General features: G+C 43.6%; 1 protein-coding gene and 1 pseudogene across 19 annotated transcripts in view; both read right to left on the reverse strand.

Moving 5' to 3' along the window:
* The window catches only part of NCAM1 (neural cell adhesion molecule 1), a 345,495-nt gene that overhangs the window by 236,480 nt on the left and 88,850 nt on the right, over positions 1-20,165 (reverse strand). The window lies entirely within an intron of this gene.
* LOC110130346 (zinc finger Ran-binding domain-containing protein 2 pseudogene) lies at positions 14,139-16,419 on the reverse strand (annotated as a pseudogene).

A 20,165-nucleotide genomic window follows, 5' to 3' on the forward strand; every position in this document is an offset into this window, starting at 1 on the left:
ATCAAACCAGTCAATACTAAGGATATCAACCCTGAATATTCATTGGAAGGACTGATGCTGAAGCTGAAGTTCCAATACTTTGGCCACCTGATGCAAAGAGCTGACTCACTGGAAAAGATACTGATGCTGGGAAAGATTAAAGGCAAAAGGAGAAGGGGGAAGCAGAGGATGAAATGGTTAGATAGCATCCCTGACCCAGTGGACACGAATTTGAGCAAACTCCAGGAGACAGTGAAGGACAGTCAACTCTGGCATGCTGCAGTCCATGGGGTCACAAAGAGTGGGACAAGACTTAGCAACTGAACTGAACAGACTCTTCAGAGGTCTGGTTCCTTCTGAACTTTCAGTTTTCTATTTAGACACTGTTATCTTGGAGCGGTCTTCCTTGACCTTTTTGTTAAGTATCAACCACCCCCTTCATTATTCTCTAGTCCAGTACACTATTTGTCTTCTTGTAACACTTAGCATAGTCCAAGGTCATTTGTTTACTCATTTACTTATTCGTGAAATTCATGAAGACAGGGAACATGCTGGTTTTTTCTTTCACTACATATACAGCACCCAGTACATCACAGGCATTCAATAAAAATCGTCAGTGTTGAAAATATTATGTTCAGTGAAAGAAGCCAGACACGAAAGGCCACACATATAAGTATGATTCCATTTATGTCCAGAAATGTCCAGAATAGGGAAATTGAGAGAGATAGAGCACAGATTGGTGGCTGCTGTGGGCGGGGGAGGCGAGAACAAGGAGCAACTTCTTAATGGGTCTGGGGTTTTCTTTTGAGTGATGAAAATGTTTTGGAACTAGAGGAGATGATGGTTGTACAACACTGTCAATGCAATCAATGTTGCTAACGGCAAAATGTTACGCATATTGTACTGCAATAAAAAATCACTAGTATGGACCAGTGCATGCACTGTGCTTGCATTGCCTCCCACCTTCCTGGCAGATGACAGCTAGGAGGTAGGGTGCTTCTCCTCGGGGCCAATGCCAGGCGGCATACCTGCATGCAACATAGGTGCTCCTGGAAGAGGGCACTGCAACCCACTCCAGTATCCTTGCCTGGAGGATCCCATGGACGGAGGAGCCTGGCAGGCTGCAGTCCATAGCATTGCAGAGTCGGACACAACTGAAGCGACTTGGCATGACGAGGTGCTCGCAAAACAAACCACTGAGATGGACTCACTTTTATCAAGTGGATTAATCCAATGACGATCAAATCCCCACTTGGGCTGCGCAGATACAGAATCAAACACAGAACCCCAATTCAACCCCAAGTCTTGTAATTTACACATAGAGAGGACAGGATGTGAGTCCCAAGTATTTGTCCCAAGTTCAAGCCAACCAAGCTGGCCCAGAGGAGGAAAGAGAAAGTGGGAAATTTCAAAGCAGGAGATCTCTTCTGTTCCTTTCCCAGATCTGCGGCATGTCAGTGCCATCGCTACGAAGGCTTGCCTTCACCAACTGAGAACTTTCTTTGTATTTGGACTATTTACTTCCATAATTCACTACTTCTGAGATTAAAGGTAAAACACAGGTCTGGGCTTGGGGGCAAGATATTGGTAGTAAAATATTATTGAGGCTATAAGATTAGAAGGAGTCTCCAGTAAAGTATGCAACCCTTCTACTAAGAAGGTTGGTCAATCACTTAACCACCACTTTTTGTCTTCCTTCATCTATTTCAATAACTTGATTGTCACTTTGTGAACTCGCTAGTCCAAAGGAAATGTGGGGGAACATTGAGGAAATGAAATACAAAAGATATACAAACGTAATTTTCCAAATATTGAAATTTATATATAGGAATTTTTAAAAAATGAACTTTGTAGTCTAAAACGTGAGGTTTACTTTTTTGACAGAGAACAATGGGAAACCTTCTCTCTCACAGTTTGGATCCCACATAAAACAACGTAGCCTCTATCAAACTGCGAATGATTTAAACCATGTTTATGAGTGCATAGGAAGAAGAATTTTTTTAAATTAACTCCCCAAACTAGAATTCTTCATAAGCCAAGGCTTAAAAAGACACAGACTATTTAAAAGAAATGTACACATACTTTCTTAAGGACGTAGGTTAGGTCTCTAAAAGGAATATCACTACATTATACACAGAAGAACATAAATATCCAAATTTAGTTCATAATGCCAAAAAAGAGACACTGATTTTCAATTATCCTCTGGAATCAGCCACTATGGTATCATAAAACATGATGTATCAACCAGCAAGGGAATATATCACAATCTTGTTAAATATGTTGTCTGAAATGCTCCTGAATTATCTTTTTAAGTGGAACAACCAAGAGCTACAAAACCTGGAGACAAATACTTTAAAGCCTGGAAAAATTTAATCAAAATGATCTTAAAAACTCTTGAAATAAAATCTTTTAGAAAGAAGAAATATATTTACATTTTCTACTTTATCCAGATCGTTTTGAGACGCTCACATTCAGTACTCACTATTCTCTAATATGTTCTGATTCATCTATTCTATCTCCTAAGTAACCGCTCCACACACGCTCCCTATAGAGTTCTGGCGAGGAAAGAGGTCCTGGCTAATCACTCCTGTGCGCCCTTTGTTTCCACTGGATTAGTAATAATGTACCATTCATTAAGCACTTGCTATAGTGCCAAGTGTTTTACATAATTATCCCTAAAACCAAGCTTTTTCTCCATTTAATGGGATGGAGCACACTTTACAAAGATGGCAGCCACAATACGCCCCAACCCCAGGTGAAGCTGCAGTGTATCCCTGCCATCAAGAGGTGGGCCGTGCCTCAACCAACAAAATCTGGTGTAAGTAACTGTGTGCCAGTTACAGGTGAGGCCCTCAACTGCCCTAACACTTCTGCTTCTTGGGAGAGGCACGTAAGAAGTGGCCACCCTCAGAAGGCTGGGCTGTGACCAGCTCAAGCCCCAAGGAGAGGCCCTGGAGAAGGAGCCATGGAGAGGCAGGGCAACAAGCATGGAGGCATCAGAAGTGTAAACGAGGGAGACGTCCTGGAGTCTGTCTCCAGCTGCTGTCCTGCGCTCAGTTATGTCCGGCTCTTCGTGACCCCATAACTGTAGCCCGCCAGGCTCCTCTGTCCATGGGATTCTCCAGGCAAGAATACTGGAGTGGGTTGCCATTTCCTTCTCCAGGGGATCTTCCTGAGTCAGGCATTAGAACTGAATCTCCTGTGTCTCCTATATTATCAGGCTAATTCTTTATCACTAACACCACCTGGGAAGCCCTGTCCTTCAGGCCCAGCCACTAAAACTGATGCCACAAGAATCAGGCCCAAACTGTCCAGCCAAATCCTTCCTCATGTCCACAAAGACATAAGCAAAATAAAATAGCTGTTTCAGGCCACTGAACTTTGGGCTTGCTTGTTAGACAGCAGTACATAACTGTAACACTCTCCCATGGACCCCACAGCACTAGAAGAATCCTAGAGACTCTCTGTCTTATGGCTGGCAAAGTATAATTTAGCCCATTTTACTAACAGAGCAACTGAGGCCCAGAAAAATTAAATGACTAGCCCAATCCAGCTGGCATTAGTGGTAAAGAGCCACCTGCCAACGCAGGAGATGTAAGAGATGTGGGTTCGATCCCTGGGTCCAGAACATCTCCTGGAGGAGGGCATGGCAGTCCACTTCAGTATTCTTGCCTGGGGAACTCATGGATGGAGGAGCCTGGTGGGTTATACAGTCCATAGGGTCGCCTAGAGTCGGACGCAACTTAGCACAGCACAGCACAAGATAGCAGTTTCTCCATCATGATTTCCTCTGCTAGTGGGGAAAGAAGCCTAAAACTCTGTTTTCTTGCTTTATTACCATGCTGCCTATCTCCTAGTTACTTCTTCAAGTTGTTTGACCAGAGCATGAAAGTAACAATAAAGTCAATGGAGAATGAAGACTTCATGATGAGAAGGGAAAAAAAGAAGTCCAATAACAGAGACAGCAGATTTCAGGTCATCAAAGCCATGCTTCTCATTTATTTGAACCTCTAAGCAAATAGGTCTTTCTCCAAATTGGGGTGTCTTTATTTGTCAGGTGAGTCCACTATTCGCTCAGTAGCAAAAGCGGTGGAGCAACCCCACACCCGCTGGCTGTGAAAGCATCTACAGTTAAGCTGAGGGAGCCTGCGTGGGAGGCAGGGAGGAGCAGAAACAGGCTGTCACTGGACTCTACTCCTAGCAGCTCCTTTAAAGGTCAAGAGGAAGCAGTTCTGCACCATCTGCTCCAAACAACTACAGAACGAAAGCCAACTCCAACTCTGAATTTAAAAATAGCACATTTCAGAGGGTTCCATTCAACAAGCCAAGCATCCTTCTCAATATAAAGATACCATCAATGTGGGAACCCATGAAGAGGCCACGGCTGGATGGCAAGACTTCTGTGCCAGGGAAGAGCAACTCTACCTCAGTCTAAACTCCTCCTTCTGTATACTCTCAGTGACCCTTCTAACACCCATCCCCTCTCACAACCCTTTCTACCAGGCTCTCTGGAAACCTTTCTCATTGAAAACATACCTCCTCACCCACTCTCTCCATATCCACCTTTCAATGGCAACAGGCCCGTCTACGAGGAAACCATTTCCCCATCCAAGGAAATCCACATATATTTCCACATCCTCTGCACTACAGGACCCAGCAGTGGGGCGAGGGAAGTCCTACAACGCAGTGAACAATACAACCAACTGTCTGTTGAACATCTTCACCTTGCAGATCCCAGAGGCACTCAAATTCAACATGTCCATAATTGGATTTATTCCCAGGTGGCTCAGTGGTAAAGAATCTGCCTGCCAATGCAGGAGACGCAAGAGACATGAGTTCAATCCCTGGGTTAGGAAGATCCTCTAGAGGAGGAAATGGCACCTCACTCCAGTATTCTTGCCTGGAAAATGCCATGGACAGAGGAGCCTGGCGGCATATAGTCTGTGGGTCACAAAAAGTCGGACACAACTGAGCAACTAACACGCACATCCTCTTTCATGCCAAACCTATTTTTTGTTTTTTTTATTTTTTCCAGCTTTACTGAGCTATAGTTAACATATATCATTATGTGATGTACAGAAGATGTCCAACGTGATGATTTATGTGTATACTGGAAAATGGCCATCACAATAAGGTTAACACATCCATCACTTCACAGTGACCTCCTTTTGTCTGTACACAAACCTGTTATTTTTATTCTCTGATTTAATTGATGAGTCTGCACATTCAGGCTAGGAACACAGAAGTTGTCTTTGACTTCCTCTGTCTCTCTCCTCCAACCTTACGTGTGTGCTCAGTAGCTTCAGTCGTGTCTGACTCTTTGTGACCCTATGGACTGTAGCCCTCCAGGCTCCTCTGTCCATGGGGTTCTCCAGGCAAGAATACTGGAGTGGGCTGCCCTTCTCCATAGTATCTTCCCAACGTGGGGATCAAACCCACGTCTCCTGCCCTGCGTGCTCATTCTATACCATTGAGCCACTGGGGAAGCCCTCCAACCCCAGAATCAGTGACAAATTAGTAGAGTTGCCCTCACATATACTTATCCTTTTTCTCCATTCTACCACACCCCTAGTTTAGACACTCACAGCAGCTTAACTGGCTTGATTCCATCCTAGTGCCCTCAAATTCAGACTCCCAGTTGCCAGAGCTCTCCTTCTAAATTACAAGGAGGAAAGAGAGGGGGCTGGATGAATTAGGAGACTGGGATTGACATATACACCCTATTGATACTATGCCTAAAGTAGATAACTAATGAGAACCTACTGTATAGCTCCGTGGTGACCTAGATGGGAAGGAGATCCCAAAAGAGTGGATATACGTGTAGCTGATTCGCTTTGCTTACAAAAGAAACTAACACAGCACTGTAAGGCAACTATACTCCAATAAGAATTAATTTAAAAAAACAAGCAAATCTGGCCCTGCCCTCAAAAATAAATAAAATAAAATATGACTGTGTCTTCATCATTATGTTTAAATTCTTCAGTAGTCCACTCTGCCTGGAGGGTCAAGCCTAAGTCCCCTAAAACAGTGTACTAGACCTTTTACCCTACCCCTACTCACCTCCGAGTCCAGGATTTCACCTCTTACCTCCTCACTCTGTTGCCTGTAGCTCCCAGAGCACTTCATGCCGTTTCTCACCTCCACACCTTTGCTAACGTCACACCCTCTCCGTCTGGGGGCTCACCACTTCTCTATTCTTTCCCACACATCACCTGGGTAACTCCCAGTCACTATTATATACAGTCCAGGTGTCCCTGCAGCTCAGGGGTCATTCCTGACATCGCCCTTCTCTTTCACCACGCACAGGCTAGGCTCCCTGCCTAACTGTTCTTTAGTCGCTCAGTTGTGTCTGACTCCTTTTTGACCCCAGGGACTGTGGCCCATCTGGCTCCTCTGTCCATGGGATTTCCCAGGCAAGAATATTGAAGTGTGTTGCCATTTTCCTTCTCCAATCTCCCACAATACTTAATACTAATACAGCTTAAAGAGACTGTGAGGTATTCATTCTTCGTTCCTCTAGCACCTAACACCAAGCCTGGGTTGTAGTAGGAGATGCACAAGAAACTTAAAATGAATGGATGATTAAATTATTAGATGGATGTGAGACTCAGAGGATAAGTCTGTACCAAAACGTAGCAGTTGTCTGTGGCTGTGTAACAATATTATGACCAAATTAGTGGCTTAAAACAAATCCATGGTTGTTGGCTAAGTGTTTCTGTAGGTCAGGAGTCCAAGTACAGCCTGGCTGGGTCTTCTGCCCCCCGGGTCTTACAAGGCTGCCATGAAGATGCCGGTCAGGGCTATGATCTCTTCTGGAATTTGACTGGGGAGGGACCTGCTTTGTTGGTAGCATTCGTTTCCTTGCAGACTGTTGGGCTTGAGGACCTCACTGGAACTGGAGATCCCTCCCAGGTGGGACTTTCCAATGTGGCCAGGAAAGGAGAGAGTGGCTCAGGAAGACAGACATTACAATCTCAAATAATGTAATCAGAGAAGTGCTACTCCATCACTTTTGCCATATTATACTTGTTAGAGACAAATCACAGGACATTAAACCAAGAGATGGGAACCACTGGGAATCCGAGAGTCTGTCACACACAGATACGGTTTTGAGAGAACTCACCAGAAAGGGTGTGCAGCTAGAACAACAAGGAGAGGATTGAGAACAGCAAGAATTAACTATGCTAACAAGAGGAGTATATTTATGTGCAAAACTTACTGCACAATCTTAATAATATTTTCTCTTTATGGAAATGACTTTTAGGTTACTAGAGAATTCCACAATTAGTAAAACAAAAAAAAGTACCGGTACTGTAAAGTACCGCTCTGGGTTTGCGGGTAAATAGTAAATTTAAAATGTTGACCATTTTCTCCTTCTACATTCCTTTCGGCATCATTATTTTTGTAACTGGCTCTGTAGATCAGCAAGACTCTTCTTAAATCATTTATTTTTCATCCATTTTACAGGGTGTTTGGGGCCCAGGAGGCAGAGCTTTATTTAATATATCTCAATAATTTATAGCCAACAATACACTGAGGGAAATGTCAACCTCATAAAAACTGAAATTCAAGTGAGAAATGCTGAAATTTTCCTCAGAGAAGGAAAAAGTTATGAAAATAAGGCAAGCCAAGGAAGTATATTAAAACATTTCAAAACATAAAGAATGTGTTTAATGCATCAGCAATTTTTAGACATGTCCCTCTGGGTTGATCCACATCTATCACAAACAGGGCAGCCTGGGACTGCATCATGCCTAGGTCTGTCACTCTTCAGACAGGTCAGCACCAAGTGTAGCTGATGATATAGCAGTCACTTCAAGGTAGACCTTTGTCTCAAGGCTTTCTTATATCCTCCCCTAAAAGTCCATCCACCCCTTTTATCAATGTTATGTTTCCCCTGTGAGTAGTTCTCTGCTCCCTCTGACTCAGGGTTAATCACAACAGTTATGTAGAAAGTCCCCAACGCTACTTCAAGAGATATCAGAAATGAGGGAAAAGAAAAAAAAAATCTGACTTTCTATCAAAACATAAAGCTCTTAGCAATTGTATGCAAAGATTTGGGAACCAGGCCCACCTGGCCTCCAAAGAACTCAAGAGGTCAAATTCTCCACAGTCAAAATAGCCTCTCAGGCCTCTCTTTAGCTCTATGATCAGGGAATAAGGAGAGGATTTTCCAGCTAACTTTTAAACTTCTATGTAATTTCTGAGGCATAGCTATTACCTACCATTAGATTTTCAGGGTTTACCCAATGAAATTCAATAGCACTCTGAAGAATCAACTGGAAAAGTACCCTTCCTCAAGGGCAAGCAGATTGTGAAGGGTACAGCTAATGCCACGGGTTAAGGTTTAAAATGCTGAGGCTGAGATTTTAACATCATGCCCACAAACCCACCAGCCCTGTCACTAAACTGGCTGACACTGGTCTTCATCTGAACATCAGGAATTTCCAAAAGAACACAGACAAGGGTTCTAGAATCAGAACAATCATCACTTACTAGCTGGGTAGGTGGTCTCATTTTCCTGAATCTCAGTCTTCTCCCCTATAAATTGCCTATTTCATGCACTGGTAGCTTGAATCTGAGTTCAGACATCCCCGAGCATATTCAGTGAGCTTAGAAGAAGGGGAGCCAATCAGCAATTGAATTTCTCTAAATACAGGAAAGAGCCAGGCTAACCAATTGGGCTCAGGCTGGAGGGAAGCAGTGATTTGGAATACAGCAGGGTAGAGACCGCACAGATCCATCCCCAGCCTAGACCTAGGGGCTTGGGCTAAACACAGAGTGCAGACATGGAGATATCAGAAGAACCTTTCTGATGATGTGCTCTGGGTGACAGGGGGGCATAACCAAGCTGCCCTGGTGTCCCTGAGGCAAAAGCATGACAACCTGGAAAGCAGTGAACTCCCCTTTTGCACGTGACAATGTGGCCTTATTGTAACCTACACTCCAAGGAGCACAGAATATTTGGGGCCCTGAGGATGCGTTCAACAAAACTCACTAGGTATCAGCTGAGCATTTATACTGTGGTTGAAAGTACAGAGACTGGACCTGGGGCAGAAGGCAACGGAAGCCAAGACAGAGATGCAGAGCTGCACTCTACAAAGGGGGACTCAGAGGGGACCCCAGGAGAGAAGACATCCCCCAGGAACACCCAGGGCCTTGAAGGGAATTTTTCTAGGGGTGAGATCACATGGTTATAAGTGGGGATGAGGGTGTCTAATATCATTATAGTACTATCAGTCTGACCACTGACATTATACAAGTAGGACCGGCTGGGCAGGTCAGGGTCAGTACCATTATTTACAGTGGGAAAAGTTGGGAAGTTTTTAAAAAATAAATCCAGATTTCACAAAATTTTCTTTAAAGCAATGCAGGAAAAAGGAAAAAGAAAATACTCCTCTGGTTATTGCGAGGCAAGAAACCGCTCCTATCATCAGACCAAGCTAAATGGTGCAAGTTCAATTTTCTTGCAGTGTGTTATGGCTTTTCCCAGCTTCTCTACTTCTGGCTTCCTCATTTGCCCAAAACCCTATGCAAACTCGCATCTCTGGCAGAGAAGCAGGGACTACAGTAAGGGTGCTGCTCAGATTAGGCACGAGATAGAAACTCAGGTCACATTTCATAAAAGATGACTTCTGAGAAAAACCAAATCTGCTTCCCACAGCTCAAGAGTTCTTCAAAGTCCATTTTAATTACCAATGTTTCACAGGAAACATCCTTTGTCTGTTTATTCTTTAAACAGGGAGTTCAAGTTTTCTTCCATTTGAAAATTGCTTTATTGACTCGACTTGCAGCAATTCCCTTAGGTAAGTATCACCAGCACATCCAATTCAGCAAAGTACTGGATTCGATTACCGTCAAGTAAACAACTCACCACCCACACAGGTTCCATCCCCAACGAAATCCCTGTGTTACTGAACACTTCTCTAGGAAAGGCAATGGAAAAGACTCCCTCTTCAAAAGGTGCACCTTGATGCTATATTGTGTGTAGTGTGGTTCCCTGAGCCCAAGAGACACTGCACATGGAAGACCAAGGACGTGTAAGGCAGCAACCTCAGCCCTGCCTCTCCATCAGAATCGCCTCCCAGGAGGGCAATGGACAACATGATCACTATGAGGTATGTCTCAAAAACATTTGTATCTTTCAGTTCAGTTCAGTTGCTCAGTCGTGTCCAACTCTTTGTGACCGCATGGACTGCATCATGCCAGCCTCCCTGTCCATCACCAACTCCCGGAATTTACTCAAACTCATGTCCATTGAGTCGAGTGATGCTATCCAACCACCTCATCCTCTGTCGTCCCTTCTCCTCTTGCCCTCAATCTTTCCCAGCATCAGGGTCTTTTCAAATGAGTCAGTTCTTCGCATCAGGTGGCCAAAGTATTGGAGTTTCAGCTTCAGCATCAGTTCTTCCAATGAATATTCAGGACTGATTTCCTTTAGGATGGAATGGTTGTATCTTTAGACCTAATCATACCATCTGTAGAAATTTGTCCTAAGAATATAAAATGGGTGTAGAAACAAACCTACAAGGATGTTCATTGCAATACTGTTGATAGGTGAAAAAAAAGAAACCAATAATAATGCTCAATGATAAGAACTGTTCAAATAAATCAGCCAATTAAATATTCTACAGGTATCTTTGACATTTAAAAAAAATACAGTGGAAAATCACAAGTATAAATGATATTACAGTGAGCAAAGTAAGTTTATACTATGATATCAAAAACCATAGTTTGTAAAATATATACATATTACATAGAAAAAAGATCCAAAAGATGGGTACCAAAATGCTATTACTTATTTTTAGGTGGTAGTTTAATGGGTAATTTTAATCTTCCTCTTTTGTCTGAGTTTGTAAATTTTCAATAATAAACACATATTACTTTTTTAAATTAAAAAAACATTTTGGTTAAAGTCCAAATTAGAAGAGAATTGAAAATAATATAGCCCAAACTTTTATTTCTACACATAGTGATGCTCCAGCTTAGGAAAGTGTACTGGGTAAAAAGAAACTCTACCACAAAAAAAGGAAATGCATTTCTTAAATCACTATTCATATTAAGGTTGCCTTGAAATTAAATGCGTAATTAAATGAATTACAAACTAATCAAAATAATCTCTAACTTATTATGTAACTAGAGCCCTCCCAAGGGCATAGCTCTTCAGCTTTTCTGGGTCACTAAGATCACCTTGGAAACACCTGATTAATGTCATCAGTAAAGCTGGCAGAAAATGCACACAAGTGCTAATAAACAGAAGTTCTGAAACCTAGTTGAGGAATTCACAGAGACCCAAAACAGTCCATGGATTCTGTACAGCAGTGCTGTATGTTCCAAAATGAAATCATATGATGTGGAACAGAAAATGACAGAATACAGAATATAAGGGAATAGTATGAAACAGGGCATGCATCTGTGATGGGTCAGCAACACTGTGTGAAATTTGGGGCTCACAAAATGTTAAAAATTAATTATTTTTAACATCTGGATAAATCTAAAGAATATGCAGAGATATAACTTATTCTTTTATGTGTCTGTAGATTCTAGATTTTGACATAAAGTTTATCACCATGGGACAGGGTTAAATACTATGAATGTGACTATCCTAGAAGCCCATTACTCCAGGTTAAAAATATATATATATCCTGCACTAGAGAAGGGAAAATAGCCTCAGGTGATTTAACCAAGCATCTACTACACCTTTTAAAGGAAATAAAGGAAAAGAGTAGAATTCCTTAAACCTCCTATACAAATTATCTATTACTGCTTGGAAAAAATAGGAGTTAAAAATTTGGGTCAGGGCCTGAGCAAGTAGTTTTGGATTTTTTCTAGTCTACATTCTGTAAGTACTTATAAGCTTTATTTCTAATTATGATTTATTTACTACCACTGAATATGGACAACACTCATTCACTTACTAATTTGATATCTACAAAAATAAATCATACCCAGTCACACACAAACTCTCTCATTCATTCTCTGTCTCCTTCATTCATCTGCCCTTGCCTTTTCCCCAGAACATAGCAACAGCTGGAAATGGGGAAACGCTATAGAATTGATTGCATCTGAGACAGCCATAGCAGCCACAGGGAGACAAATGTCTGTTTCAGACTGTCTCTGGCTCATGCCAAATGCCTGAATCCAATGGATCTTCCATCAGAATGGTGGATTTGTGTCCCATTAAGAAACTGATTCAATCAAGTTTTCTCTCACCCCTGTTTCAGCACAAGCCGCTGGACAGCTCTCAAGCACCCCCTGTCAATAGGACAGACAGCTCCTTAGTTTTACGGGAAGCTCTCGTAACTGTTTTAGCTCTCGCTCAGGGGAGTGTAGACAGAGGAGGAAACTGGTGTCAGGTGGGGTGCTCTGTGTTAGAACCCCCATTTCTCCACTCTGTCCTTTGGAGCTTTGACATGCAGGCCTACACCATCTGGGGCAGAGCAGCCCATGGAAACCAAACCTCCTTCAGCACTTTCAGCCCTTCTGTTCCCTTCCCTAGATGCTCCCCATAGAGTATTCACAAAAAAAGGGACACTGCCCTGTGTGAAAGTGTGGAAACAGACGGAGAATCTTAGGCATCACCAGGAGATATAATTATTATTAACTCATTACACGTGGAAAACACTCTTTCAGGTTCTGAAGTCATATTACATAGACTACAACTGGTCCTGTCCCAAGAGTTTTGAAGGCATTTCCAAATGAAGGAAAGGAATTTACAGGGAAGAAATTATCTAAGGTCAATAAGAATCAGGCCCAGGATGAGTCACAAATTAGGGTGAAGCCTATGGAGCTGATCATGAGATCTTTTTGTTTTTTAACTGAGGCAAAATTCACATAATGCAAAATTAACCATTTAAAAGTGTACAGTTCAGCAGTATAATATTGTACGATCACCATCTACATCAAGTTCTTAAACATCAGTGTCACCCCAAAGAGAAAACCCTGTACTCAGTAATCAGAAACTCCCTGATAGCAGGATCCTGGGCTCAAAAGCAGATCGCCTGACACTGTCAGGTCTGTTTTGTTGCTGTTGTTTGGTCGCTAAGTTGTATCCAACTCTTTGGCGACCCCATGGACCCACCAGGCTCGTCTGTCCATGGAATTTTCCAGGCAAGCATACTGGAATGGGTTGCCATCTTCTTCTCCAGGGGGTCTTCCCAATCCAAGGATTGAGCCTGTGTCTTCTGCATTGGGAGGTGGACTCCTTATCACTGAGCCACCAGGGAAACCCCTGAGTTCTGTTTACAAAAGATCTAAGTTGAGGATAATGTCAGGACAGGAACTTTGCTTATCTTCTTCAGCACTGTATCCTCAGCATTGCTGAAGGGATGCTGAATGGTTGGGAACCAAACCGAGAAGCAAAGGACTTGATTTGTCACTAAGCCAGTGAAGTATCAATCCCTTTCTGCCCACCTCCCAGACACTGAACCAGGTTGGGCCATCAGTGCTGGAATTTAGAGATCTGAAGGGGGCTGACACAAATAAGAGTTAAGAAGGACCAAATTTGACGACATGAGGCTTAGCAAGTACTTCCTGAGTGTCAGAAGTTTTACTTCAACCCCTTTACTCTCCATGGGGACACCTAAAACTTACAGAAGCATTTGTGTGAGGTCACTCAGTTGGAGAGAGGCAGAGCTGGGGCAGTACAGCCCAAAGCACTTGCCTTCTAACACGAGACCATGGCCATCTTACAGATGAAAAAACTAAGGCTAGAGCAAAAGCAGCAGGATCCCAGAGAATCAAAGGCACTACCGGTTTCGGGGCACCTCGACATCAAGATGGGCGAGAAAGCTGCCAACCAGACGGGTGAGTTTACATCCAAGTTCAAAAGGGAGAGTCCTCACTCTTCAGCGATGCAATCAGAGGCAAGATCGCATGTCCTGGTGATACTCAAGTTTGCACAGGGCATAAGGTGGGCCCAAAGGTATGACTAGAAGGCAAACCTAAACTATAAAGTGATGCACAAAACCCATTTATGTAACGTTGTAAAGTAGAAGTTTAAGATCACTTTCTACGCACCTAAATACCCAGTTTTGAAAGCTTTCGAGATTTCTGCTAGAAAGAATATTCTTGGAGCGGATGGCAATGTCAGTCCCACAAATGGTCTTTCTCCGACTCTCTCTCCTCAACTTTCTATTTTTTTTTTTATGCTTCATGCATTATATTGGACTTTTTTTTTAAGATGTAAATTTTAATACATTATTTCTTTTTGAACATGAACAGGAACCAGAATGGGATGATCCAGAAGGTGACCTGTGGTGCCTGGGTAAAGCAGTGGTGTTCCGAGGGGCTGACCCTGGGCTCAGGGTTGTTTAGTGTTTTCACCAATCACCCGGCTTTCAGGTGACCATGATCCTGTTGGTCTTTTTTTGTGATCACCAGATGAAGAAGATCTAGAACAACTTCTCTTTCTGTTCCTCTCAGGAGATGATGATGAACTTGAATAAGATCTTTTTTGGGGGGGAAGAAGAACCCCTGTGGGACCTGGAGCTGGATCTTGATTTCGACCCACGAGATCTTGAACGTTCTCTGGAACTGGAATGAGACCTTGACTGCGAACTGGAAAAACTTCTTGAACATGACCTGGACCTAGACCTTGAACTGGAGGGGGAGGATGAGCGTGATGAAGATCATGAAAGTGCAGACTGAGACTTTGAGCGACTTCGTCTGTTAGATTTCTTTTTATTACTATCTTCTTCTTCACTGGCATCAAGATTATATTTTGAGAGATCAGCATCATGTTCATCCTCATCTAATTTATATTTAGAAATCTTCATCCTCATCCTCTTCTTCTCCCTCAGATTCTTTATCTTCAACTTCCTTTAAAACAGATGCAGGACCAACTGCCTTTCCTCTGTATTTTTTCTTCTTACGTCCAAACTCATCATATTCACCATCAGATTATCTTTCTATGTATTCAACATTTTCTCTTTCATTAAAACCTCCACCATATCCTGTTCTTTCTTCCAGTTTAGCATACTTTGGAATATTACACATGTTACACTCTGATCTTCTGGCCCAATTCACATTACTGCAAGTTTTGCACTGCCAGTCATTAGCACTAAATAAGCCTCAGCTCTTTTCTGCGAGTGTCTTTCCTATTTCAGCGTCCCCTGCTTTCATCATCTTAGCCTCAGTTGTTTTCTCTCAACCACATCTATTACAGCTAGTTTTTCTAGCAAAGTTTACTTTTCCACATCTGGGCCCAGAACTTCTATTTCTCTTTTCATGTTAATGTCAATGTTAATTTTTGTCCGGGCAAATCCAGTCACCGTCACTGATTCTGAGATCCCTGGTCGACATCTTGGACACCACCACCACACTTTCCTCACCTGTTTAGAGTTCAGTTTTGTCTTTTCTCGGGGAAAGCAGAGGACAGCGTGGTCAGCGTGCTCGGGAGCTAAGTCTGGGTGACAATGCCCTGGAGGAGATACTGCTTCCCGCCCCCCCACTTTCAGACACAGAACTCTGAGGCCCAGAGGGGTGAACTGCAGCAGATGTGTCCCTGCAGCCAGCTGGCACGTCTCAGGACAGCAGCCACGGGCGCTGGTACCCGTGAGAACCAAGAGAAAGAGGGCGTGGAGGCGGCGTCCTGGGCGCTGGGAACAACGCGGAAGACTCTCCCCCGCTACAGAGCTAGTGTGACAGCGAACCAGCTCTGAGACTACGCTGAGCATGGAAATTTCACCTCCCACCTGGTGTGGCCTGGGAGGAAGAGGCTCTCTTATTCCTTGACCTGTTCAAAGTCCAATGCATTATTAATATTCGAAATTTTCTTTCCTATATTGCTGTATCTGGGATTCTAATATTAAGTTATCTGAAAAGATTTTCACTATGGTTTGACTTAATTCTTATTGTAAGGGTGATTTTACTCTTACTGGTGACTTTATGTCATGTAGAATAAGAATGTCCTGAACTAAATATTCAATTAAATAAATAACTAGAACCTAACAGGAAAATAGGATTCACTTTTTTATCTATTATAATGTTATTCAGGAAAAACACCACATAATGAAGATGTTAGCTCCTGTTTTACAACCCTTGCAAGAACCATGTGTTCCTGTAAAAGCATCAGGAGCAAAAAGTCACAAATCTCCCGAGTGCCTGGGCCACTGCCTACATGGATTATGTGAAAGCCTAACAAATACGAGTTTTAAAAGGTGCAACTTAAGCCAGTATCTTTCCATACCTATGAACTGTTCTCTATTAAGCTATCCATCTGTCTATCCATTTGTCTACATACCTGTTTATCTATCTATCTATATCACCTGCTCTGTTGCTTACATAAGACACTTAAGACTGTGAACAGGTAACTTTCCAGCCAGGTAGGTGTCTTTGGCCCCCTTGTTGAAAAGAATCAACTTGTCTTAACCTACAGTTGTAAAAGCAAAGGTTCAACAGAAGGTGGCTGAGAGCTGTGTGTAAACATGAAGTAGAAACGCCAGGCTCTGTGTGCCACGGTCCCGTCAGCATGGGCAGGGAAGGCAGCACAGCATTACCATTTACCACGTGGCCGCGAACACATGGCCGCCTGTGGTCAAGGCCCAGACGCCTCCCTTCCCGGCTGTGTGCACTTGGCGGGTTCCTCAACCTCTTCTCCATTCTACTGTGAAACAGGGTGATGCTAATATCAACCCCGAGGACTGGATTAAGTGAGTCACGTAAGTACAGTGTTCAAACAGCACCTGGCACCTACCGGGCACTCAGTAACATGATTACTCCCTACGGGTCGTTTTCTCTCTGGTTCTTTAATAGCAACCAAATTAGTACAGACGACTGAGCACTTTTCTGATAAATAATCAAACTGTGCTCTCTCTCCCATGTTATTTTTCCCAAATGCCATCAGAAGCGATGGAGTAAGTCTTCAGAAACAGACTGCCACTCATCTTTTCTTCATAATTCACCTATAGCTTTGTAGCTCTATTCATCTTCCCACAGAGCTTTAAATGACAGAACTTCTAACATCCTCGAAGCTGATCAGCAGAGAATGTAACACAGTTTGAAAGCCGGTTTTAAATAAAAAAGAAAACTTTTTTATTCAAAGACAAATTTCCTTGAGCTGAGCCACTTCACTCACCTCAAAGAGAAAAGCATATTTCTAAAACACGCTGGCCTAGTTTAGCAGACAGGAGGAAATAAAATAAAAGAATTTATCCAGTCTGAATCTATCATCAAGGGAAAAAGAAGAAATATTCTCTCTCTCTCATTTAAATTCATTTGTGATATATTTTTGTATCAAGGGGTATAAATAATGCATGATGGCATTTTGGAACCACAGACTCATGCTCCAGTGTGTTCTATTACCTTCCACTTGGGAGTCACAATGCAAGGGGTCCTGCAGTGAGCTCACAGGGCTGTCTGAGACGGAAAAGTGGGAAGGAACGGTCTCTCCCAGGGCTCTGATGTGTCTGAGTTCACCTCCTCCCTCCCGCCACCATTACCCTCCCAGTAGGAGCTCGGAGGCCTGGCCCTCAGCCACCGCAGTGTCCTCGGGAGAGGGTCTCACAGCCTGCAGTGATCTACAGTCCCTGAAATGGTCATCTTCTCTCTGCCCAAGGAAGCCAGCGTAGCACAGTGAGTCGACCAAGGCTGGTTTGCCTATTGGGAGGGAGAAACCAGCTTCCTTCCCAGGAAGGAAGGAAGAAAAATACTTACACGGTAGGAAAATCGTGATCTTCGTCTCCTGTAAACCCGTGTGCCTTTATTTCCTATCTATTTAAAGAATATGCTAAACCTGGAGACATTTCAGCTCAACAATGTACCACCCTGCTTGTCCCTGGAAATAAAAATGGGTGAAAGTTCACTAATGCATTCTGTTGCTAGGTTCTACAAATCATGTTTTACAGCCCCTGTGTGTGTGTGTGTGTGTGTGTGTGTGTGTGTGTAATAAGAACTGACAAAGAAAAATACAACACAGTGAAAACAAATTACTTTCTCATCTTTCCTCAAAAGTTAAGTAAAGGTTAGTGGGTTCTTCTTGGAGTATGTCCATGTCCTCAAGAAGTTATTATTCCAAGATGCTCGGACAATACTCTCACATAGCAGAGCAAGAAAAAGAGCAGGCAGAAGAGAAGGAACCAAAGAATGTATTCAATCCTTGCCTGAGATCCTGGTTTTGAAGAGAAAACTCTTCAGACTCTATAGATTTCTACTGGACCCAGGAAAGTCTTGTTTCATTTGTTAAAAAGAAAGTTTTGTTTCATTGTCAAAATGATTTGACTGACCTTAGCTAAGTTCTGCCAGGGCTAAACGATATAAGGAAAACATCATTAAATATCACTATCAGTATCATATCAGAAAACAGTGATCCTCAGTAAACCTGCTGGGAAATCTTAAAACAGGACAAATACTCAAAACTGTCTAGGCCACACTTAAACACACACAACCACCCAGAGTAACTGCGCTAGGAGCAGGCACACTGCCAAGCCCTGGGGGAGGTCTGGAAGCTGCCTTAGACCTTAGAGGTGGACCCTGCAGGGCAGAGGCGGGGAGAGGCCCTGAGCACAAGCTGTGTCCTACAAGACACGGAGCTGAAAGTGTCCCAGCACCCTCTGAGAGTTTGCTACCATCTGGAGAGATCACTGCTATTGCAGAGATCACAGAAGTTCTTAAAAGAGATGCAGGCAAAAAAAAAAAAAAGAGATGCAGGCTTCCCAAACAGCTCAGTGGTAAAGAATCCACCTGCAATGCAGGAGATGCAGGTTCAATCCCTGGGTCGAGAAGATCCCGGTTCAATCCCTGGGTCGAGAAGATCTCCTGGAGAAAGGAATGGCTACCCACTCCAATATTCTTGCCTAGAGAATTCCATGGACAGAGAAGCATGGCTGGCTATAGTCCATGGGGTTGCAAAAGAGTCAAACATGTCTTAGCGACTAAACAGCAACATTTCAGATAAACCTTGACTTAAAAGTAGGATTTCAAAAGTCACAGATAGGGAACAGGAGAGCAGGAGTTCTGGGAGAAAGTGGTCTCTCCCAGCTGCACATGCATAACCTGCTTCTATTTAAAACCTCCCTGTCACCCACGGGATGCAGTAAAACCCCCTCCTTGATCTGCCCCTTCCTTGCCCTCTGGCCTCATCCCTATTGTGCCGATTTCTCATCGTTGGTGGGGAACTACCCGGAATTCCCTGAGTTTTGCTTCTGTTCTGCTTCCCTCCCTTAAGCTTTTATACACAGGATCCTCTTCCTGGAATGCCTTCTCCCCCACCCCTGACCTCTTAGCTCCCCACAAGCCCTGGTTCTCTCCAGTGTTCTTCCATCCTTCAACTCTGAAGGTGAGCTCAGTCCCCTCAGCAGAAAGGTCCTCATCATTCCAGAAGAGTTATCTCCAACCTTATCATGCCTGCAGCATCTTGACTGTATCTTCTGGTTAACTGTACACCTTGATTGTGCCAAGAAACCCTGGCTTTGCGGGAGTGTAAAAATGAAATGGGTTTACATTTTCAAACCATTACCTTTAGCTGTACTCTGCCAAATCACTAGTCCTACTGCTTAGCCACAATAGCGGCCAGAACTTTTCAGGCATGTCCAGAGGTTAAAGTTAGTCCACTTCCTTCTAAGACCTTCTTCACTCATCTTCCTTCATTGTATGGCGGAATGAAGACCGTCTCCTAAGACTAGCCCCTGGGTGGGGTGTTGGCAGAGGATAGGGAGACAAGAGGTTTGAACTAAGAACCTCTGGTCCCTCGCTCTCTGTCTGACCTCTCTGATGTGCAGTGAGGGAAGTGGAGACCAAGACACACAGGATGGGAAGGTGATGCAGGACAGTCATGAAAGACCATTAGCGGTGAGCAGGCAGCCGTCTCACCAGGCACTCTCTAACACCATCCACTGGTAATTTCCAACTACGTGATGATCTCCGTGTACATTCTGTAGCACCTTCTGGAATGAGGGCTCACCTTCAGCCTCATCTGTAATGGAGATCCCCTCAGAGACCCCTGACTGCGCCACCTCTCTCCTGACCCCACCCCTCCCTCCACCGAGCATCTTCTCACTTGGCAGCACATCCACAACGTCTGCCTCATCTACTCCATCCTGCTTCACGAGGACTTGGGGGAACCAGGAAGGCTGCTTCTCCACCCAATCGGGACTCCAGGGAGCCAGGGAGGAGATGGCACTCTGTCTGCCTTCCAGGGACCCTGAGGTGCAAGTCATTCCCACCCCGCCAAGCACAAGGCTCTCGAG

Source organism: Odocoileus virginianus, chromosome 10 (genome assembly GCF_023699985.2).
Source record: "Odocoileus virginianus isolate 20LAN1187 ecotype Illinois chromosome 10, Ovbor_1.2, whole genome shotgun sequence".
Classification (NCBI taxonomy): Eukaryota; Metazoa; Chordata; class Mammalia; order Artiodactyla; family Cervidae; genus Odocoileus; species Odocoileus virginianus.